Source organism: Sphaerodactylus townsendi, linkage group LG07, assembly GCF_021028975.2.
Source record: "Sphaerodactylus townsendi isolate TG3544 linkage group LG07, MPM_Stown_v2.3, whole genome shotgun sequence".
Taxonomy (NCBI): Eukaryota; Metazoa; Chordata; class Lepidosauria; order Squamata; family Sphaerodactylidae; genus Sphaerodactylus; species Sphaerodactylus townsendi.
The window spans coordinates 29611155-29618647 of record NC_059431.1 but is presented as its reverse complement, the minus strand read 5'-3'; the positions used below and the strand labels follow the sequence as shown (position 1 = coordinate 29618647).

The window sequence follows — 7493 nt, the reverse complement described above, 5'->3', positions numbered from 1 at the left end:
CCATGGCTGCCACAAAACGACTGTTGCAAGAGGTGGAGCCAACCACAAAGTCATTGCCACAGCTTAACTTCAGTAACACAGTGTAGATCCTTGGTCCCTTCCGCATGTGCAGAATAATGCACATTCAATCCACTTTCAATGCACTTTGCAGCTGTGCAGAATAGCAAAATCCACTTGCAAACAATTGTGAAAGTGGATTGAAGAGGTCGATATTCTACTAGAACCTGATGTGGTGGCAGCTGCACAGCCAATCAAATTTTCAAGTCATCAATCAGTAGCCTTGCTAGGCAAAAGCCCTACCCTGGCCATTCCCAGTTCCTAAAAACACTTGGCAAGTGCCAGAAAAGGTGTCAGTGGTGCCATGGCACCCACACAGGCACCATGTTGGGGATCCTGCCATTGTATATAACAACGACAACAGACCTTTATCAGGCACAAATATCAAAATAAAATCATAAAACGATAATTATGACAGAACAGATTAGATTTCCCTTACAAGCAGAGCCTGCAGCGGATATTGGGCTGTAATCCCTAACATTCAAGGATTATTGCTGTTAAATAATTTAACAATATCAGCTTTAGGAGAGCAGTTATGTATGTCCTGTGACAGAAGGGCTTCCCTAAGCGACTCATATTTGGGGCAATGGAACAGGATATGTTCCAGTGTTTCAGTACGAGCTGGACAAAGTGGGCATACTCTGTCCGACAAGGGAGCATTCCTATAACGGCCTTGTTCCAGGGCTGGAGAGTAGACTCCTGGCTCTGGTAAGGACCCAACGTTGCCTAGGATCAGTGATATGCACTAGGTATGAGGCCATTTGATACCCAAAAACAAAGGGGGGCATGTTGTTTTTGCTTGGCTCATTAACAATTGCTGCCATTGTATATATCAACAATGCTTTACTTGCCTATCAGCTCCTTCAAAGAGCAGGATTTCTTTCATTAGAGCCTGTTAGCTTCATGGGCAGCTTGTGCTTTTAACTTTCTGGATGTCTTACAGGCATCATATAAGGAAATGTCACGTTGGAACCAAAGAACATGGGAAGAACTCATCTTGACAGAATAACAGTGCCCCTGGTTATGCGTCAGAGCAACCTTCTCCCCCCACCCCTTTCTTTTTGGAAGATTCTCACTTGTGTCTCCGAGCAACGCTAAAGCATTTGACCAGCAATTGATTTCTGTGGCTGAACATTTAGGTAGTATAATAAAGACATATGGATTGGTGCATTAGTCTTGAGCGCAAACAAAGATTAACAATCCTTTCTGCTAAGAGCAATGGAGTTTTGAAGCTGCTAAACTATAAATGAGAATGCACACCACGAAGACAAGATTAACGGATACTGTGTGTCCCAATTGCTGGTTTGGTTTGCGGTGCCGAGCGGTCGCTCTTCGTTGAGCTCCTCCACCTTTTAAAGATAAGTTTTAAATTTCTCCTACCCTTTGTAGTTTTATCTCTTAGCATTTAGCACTTTCTTTTAAATTAGAGCTTTCTGTTGCAATTTTGTTGAGACAGACTATAATATAGAACCTTCTGAGTTGATATTTTAAAACCAGGCTAAAATCCACAATACTTTAATAATAGCAGTGCTGACTAATGAGTCTGTTTCCCTTTTGTTTTTAAAACAAGTTGTGTACTTCTGAAGCCTGGAGCTTCCCTATCATCAGGTGTGGTTGAACTGCTGGTTTTATTTTATCTTTATTTTCTATTTTCTTGGCTCAACCAGAGAGTTTGAGGGTTTTTTTTTTTTTTTTTTTTTGCTGGCTCATTCCCTGACCAGCTAGTGTGGAGACGCCACAGCCCCAACTCTCAGCTAAAAGCCTTGAGACTTCTACTAAAGTTTTGTTTTTTTTAACACCAGCTGTCAAGGTTCTGTTTTATATTATATATTTTGAATGAACTTCTGGAGTTTAATGAACTTTTGGAGAGTTTTGCTCTTAAGCACCCTTTAGCTACTCGGTGTTTTGCAGCCCTTGCCATCTTAAGCGTCTGTTTTAGCTTAGTGTAAATAATTTATCCTGTGTGAATATTTTACTGTTGTCTGATTGTTTTACGGCTGCTATCTAAAATGAAGAACGGGAGGAAACGGTACCTTTCATCCCCACACTCTCCATGCCAGAAGTCTAGTAAACAGACTAAAATTGACCAGTTTTTCACCGACAATTCTCCAGTGGAGGCACTAATTGAGGGCTTAACACTATCAAATAGATTTGCTCCATTGGAAGCTAACCTGGAGCTGGAGGATATGTTTCCAAGCCCTGCAGAAGAAGTTTTTGCAACAAGCCCATCTCCAACTGGTTTAGGAAAACAGGATGCTTTAATTCCAAGTTTACAAAAGCCTCCAAACAAGAATAAAGAACTAACAACACATGACAATTTATACATTCGACAGGAACTTTTCTCTAATGAGTTGATTTTAATTTCAAAAACTCTTGACCTACTTTTAACAAATTTTACCACCCTGGGGGCTAAATTAGACTTGATCTCCCATCAAATTTTAAAGACACAAGCTTCAGGAAATGGATCTGACGCGGTAGCTCCCTTTTATTCAGACACTGCCCATTGGCCTTCAAGGCCTACGCCCACCCGGCAGTTAAAGCTAGTTAATATGAATTCGTTAATTTTGCAAAAAGAGCAAGTGGTGTTGTATATTGGACATTCCAAGCTAAACCAAAATAGGTGGTCAAATTATAGTGCAATTAGGTTCTCTTTGAGCCAGTTGTTAAAGTGTGCTCCAAACAAGACTCAGTTGACTTCATATGAATACTTGCCCCCTGTGGATTACTATAAAAGAATTGCCCTAACTTTTAGTACATCTAAAATGCCTTCACTATTGTTGAAACATCGCCACTTTTTTTCCAGAAGGTATGATATTAAAATTATGCGTTTCTTTAGGAATACTACTATCCACAGACTCATTGAGGACACCCATGCTTCACCTGACAAGAGAAATGCAAATTTAAAGGAGTTCAACAAAGCGACTGCTGTTGGAAACCCTAACAAAACTGGACCTTCTTCAGAAGCTCTCACCAAAGGAATCAAAGAACTAGCGGATGAGTGGAAGCAACTTGAGATGTCCCTGAATGAAATCCACTCTTCCCACCAACATATCCTTGAGGAAGTGGAGGATGTTTTGCGCCTCAATTCTGCTCCCAATTCTGTTCCAGAGGCCTTGGGGGATGTATTATGCTCTGGAAATTCCCCTTCTTGCCCAACCTTACTTGCCTATAATCCTGCAATTCAAAGTTACTGTTCTCCAGATAACTCTCCTAATGAAGCAATCTGCGTGCCCATAAGTAAAGGGGGGGAAAAGTTGTCTGATAAGATGGACACAATTGAGTTTGAAATTGACTTAAGATCTACTAAAGTGCTTCAAACTGACTCAACCACAAAGCCCAAAGAGAAAACGTGGGCGCAGGAGCTGGCTGAACTTTCAGCTCCAATGGATAATAATTGCCCCTCTGGATTTCGCGGATCTTTCTATTATCCTTCAAGAAGACCTTAGTTGATATTTCAGCCTCCTCTGCACCTGCACTTGGTCAAAGAAACTTCATTAAACTTCAACAGCTCAAGTCCACCACTATGACATCATCCCGAATAACGGCTCAACTTCAAAAAAAAAAAACACCGGAACAATTTCCAGAGTACTGATATCAGTCACACACCCAGACATGAACTCTACAGTTAGCACAGAATTTCCATCTAATGGATGCACAGTACTCTCAGTCACAGATCACACCACTGGATCTGCACAGCCTGATTTCGTGAAATGTCCTTGCACTATCGATACTTTCCTGGAACATACTGTGGTGGTGCCGCCGCACATAGGGGACTCTGATTTAATGAAATTTCTAGCCAGTTTTAATATTATCCTTTACTACAAGAGACTTTTGGACCAGTAGCGACATTCATCTCGGCAGGTTATGCCTCCTTCTCAATTCCAGTATCTAGGTTAAAAGCCAGAGGGAGGACAGAGCAGGTACTTGTATCCTAGTCTCTCTCAACGCAGAAATCAATGCAGTAGCACTAAACTGCGTGCTCACCTTTGGCCCAAGCCCTATTGATTTCCTCGCGAGCTCAATCTGGAAATTTTACTAGTAAATGCTTATTTGCTTACCCGCAGGAAGAGGCAAGCATTCTTGTAGAGAACTGGCTACCATTCCTATCAATACATACTTTCGCTTGAGTAAGAACATCCTCTGACAATTCGCTGCTATTGCTGGTGATCGCAACACTCAGGATCGGAGAAAAATGATTCAGCCCCTACCAAAGATGTGGCTTTTAAATTTTGATGAAATTCAATCTCGGACCACCTCATATCTCCCTAAATGCAGGTTTCGTCCAGCTTATCACACCATAAATCAAGCAGCTCCCCATTTGATAGACCTTTGCCTATCAGCAAGTAGGGTAATTTTAAATGGTCTTCCTCCCTTTGATTACTCCTGGAAAGTTCACGTTTAGATCTGCAATTTGGGGTGAGTGTGTGTGTGATTGATTGCGTAATAATATCGCCTGAACTAACAAAACCACATTGATCACTTTGCAATTATGGCTCGAAACGAAAGTGAGCACTCTCCCCTTCTTCTTAGACTAATAAACAAATCCCTTCAAAGCAAATCAGCTCAGGAAGAAGGGTCTTCCTGTCATGTTCGGCTTCGCTTCGACTTTTTAAGAAACTGAACTAAACGCCGCTCATTCTCTATTTCTGATGATCGGATGGCTTTTAACTTTCTTCAACAGTTAACTGCTGCAAGGACAGCAGAGGAGCTCTGTCAAATCTATAATGAACTGGTTTCCTATCTAACCATTCAGGGTTCCAGTAATCAATCACATCATAAATTTTCACATTCAGTGAATCCCTCCACCTGGTTTGACGGAGAATGTATGAGCAGCAAGTCCCAACTCCGGAAGCTATTTCATCATTGTGAACTTAGAGGAAAAGTGTCGCTATCAAAAGAGTACCTCGCAGCTAGAAAGTCCAACAAGGATCTTTTAAAGACCAAAAAAGAAATTACATCTTACAAAGATTTGGAACAATCTCCATCAAGCCTTTAACTCTAGAGATGCTTTTGGCACATAATTAATCTCAAGTGCCCGCGAGCCCTATACAGCCATCAGTTCCTCAGATTTCAGTGGAAGCATTGAGGACACATTTTACAGCCATTTTCTGCAATCCAGAACTTTTGGATACTCCATGTGCAACTGGAGCAGTGCTATTTACCTGAATGGTCTCCCTGTCAGCTGCGCACGAAAGGATCACCCTTATATCTGACCTTAAAAACAGTATGGAAAGCACCAGGCCCTTGATGGCCTCGCTTTCACCTGAACTCTTTAGAAGATTCCCTCGAGTTCTGGGCTTTTACTTTGGCCACTTGCTTCTTACCAAGAAAATTAACAACAGTGGCTGTATCCCTAAGCATTGGACTGAAGCTACTATTGTACCTCTACATAAAAAAGGCGATCCATCAAATCCATCTGAATCCATCGCCCCATAAGCTTGCTTTCAGTGCCTAGTAAGCTTTACTAAAGGTACCTTATGATATCGCCTCCCCACTGCCTGGTCCTCTTCAGTGCTAGGGTCTCGGAACAGATAGGATATGCCACAGGTAAATCCACCTTTGACCATTGTCTGGTTTTAAACCATTTGGCGGAGAAATATTGCCACCCTGCTGGGTGGGAAACTCCTTTAAGGCTTTCCTAGATTTGAAATGCGCATTCGTCTCTATCCCAAGGAATCAGCTGTGGGTAAAATTAGCAGTGCTGGCAATAGCCCAGAGATTACCGTTTCTTATTCGCCGGTTGTATTCCTCAACTACCTGTCAAGTTCGCGATCAGGCGGGCCGCCTAACTTCACCTATATAGTTTCTAACAAGGGAGTCGTAGCAGGGTTGTATTCTTGCTCCTCTCCTGTTCAATCTTTTTTTATTTAAACGTAATCTTGCTCCTCATATATTTATCTCAGACTGAAAGTCACGCACTCCATTTTGGGACAAAGACCCACATGTGCATCTCTTTCTATGCAGATCGATTAATTGTGCAAGTTACTGTCTCGGTCCATATAGGGCCTGCAAAGACTACTTCTCAAGCTCCTTTGCGACGCACATTGCACAAATATCAACAGTGCCTCTGTCGCATTAATTATATCGAAATCCAAAGTGCTGATCTTTTTTCGAATTCAAAACTCAGCACGTGGAAAATAAACGGTACATTGATTGAACAGGTCCATTCATACAGATATATTTAGGAATCACCCTTCCATCATTCCTTAACCTGGACCTCTCTATATCCACTCCAGACTCTCAATACAAGTAAAAATCAAAGTATGTTGGCAATATCCAGATTTTTCACACCAGAGGCGGTCAATTTTTTCCTGCCGCGAGAATGGAAGTTTTCCAGTTAAAACCACTGCCACAATCACTTTACGAAGCTCCAATCTAGAGAGCAAAAACCGCTGAGAAATTAGAGAGTATTCAATCTTTTGTTTCTTCGCCGCTTATTGGGTCTTCCAAACTCAGTCAATGTGATCAAGTTCCTTTTGTTTCTAGGGAAACCGGAGCCAAGATTTTCAATTTTTTTTTTTCCCCGGTTTGGCTCTCTTTGTTTTAAATACTGGCTTTCTACTTTTCATTATAGAAAGCCCTCCCGGGCAGTCCTTCACATATTTTCTGTTGCTTAATTCACTTCCACTCCACCTGGCACACCAAAATTATCAAGCAAAATAAACAACATAGGTGTATCTTTTGACCAACTCCTACTGATGGATCGAAAAGACAGGCTTTCGGAGTTTTGAAACAACGTATTCTTTGACATTGAAGCTGGCAGCTTCTCACAGCTGGAGCCTGCAGAACTTTAATTCTCCCACATTTTATGGCATTTTCACCACCATTGCCGGTTTTTATGGCTAAATATAAGGAGTAATTTAATCAAATCCACATCTCCGCAGATATTTTATGCTTGGTTCGCTAAATGTAAGCACCGACCGCCCAAAACAAGAGGCAGATATCATGGCATCCCACAGGAGAACAGGACTTGTTCCTGTGCAGCGGGCCTACCCGAAACAACTGAACACGTGCTCCTTCATTGCAAAGATTTGGCAGTCTATCGGTTGCTTTTTCTCGAGGCCATCTTGAAGAAATTTTCAGTGAGATCAGACAAGGAAATAGTTTCACACCTGCTTAGTGACCATCATCCCCACACTACTGAATCAGTTGCCAGGTTTTTAACAAAGGCACTTGGATCAAGAGTGAAACCTTTGTGTAAATTTTAGTCAATTGGTTTTAACATAATCTGTATTTTACCACTCTTTATATGCCATTAAAGGTTTTGTATTTGTATTTGTATTTGACAAGATTAACGGAGCTTTCTGAAAAACCATTTGGCTTATAATTCTCTCTAAAAGTAGATAAAGCTAGACTCCATTTACAGTGTACACGGGTATTAATTATTTTCTAGCAAGAGATGCATAAAAACACAAGAGCACAACAGCCAAGGAAAG

At 41.4% G+C, this 7493-nt stretch overlaps 1 long non-coding RNA gene across 1 annotated transcript in view; it reads left to right on the top strand.

Moving 5' to 3' along the window:
* The window catches only part of LOC125436927, a 12406-nt gene extending 9391 nt beyond the window's left edge, over positions 1-3015 (top strand). Inside the window, exon 3 of the long non-coding RNA XR_007245135.1 lies at positions 2894-3015. This is a non-coding gene — a long non-coding RNA (uncharacterized LOC125436927). The remainder of the gene's footprint in view (positions 1-2893) is intronic.
* Positions 3016-7493: the final 4478 nt, after the last annotated feature.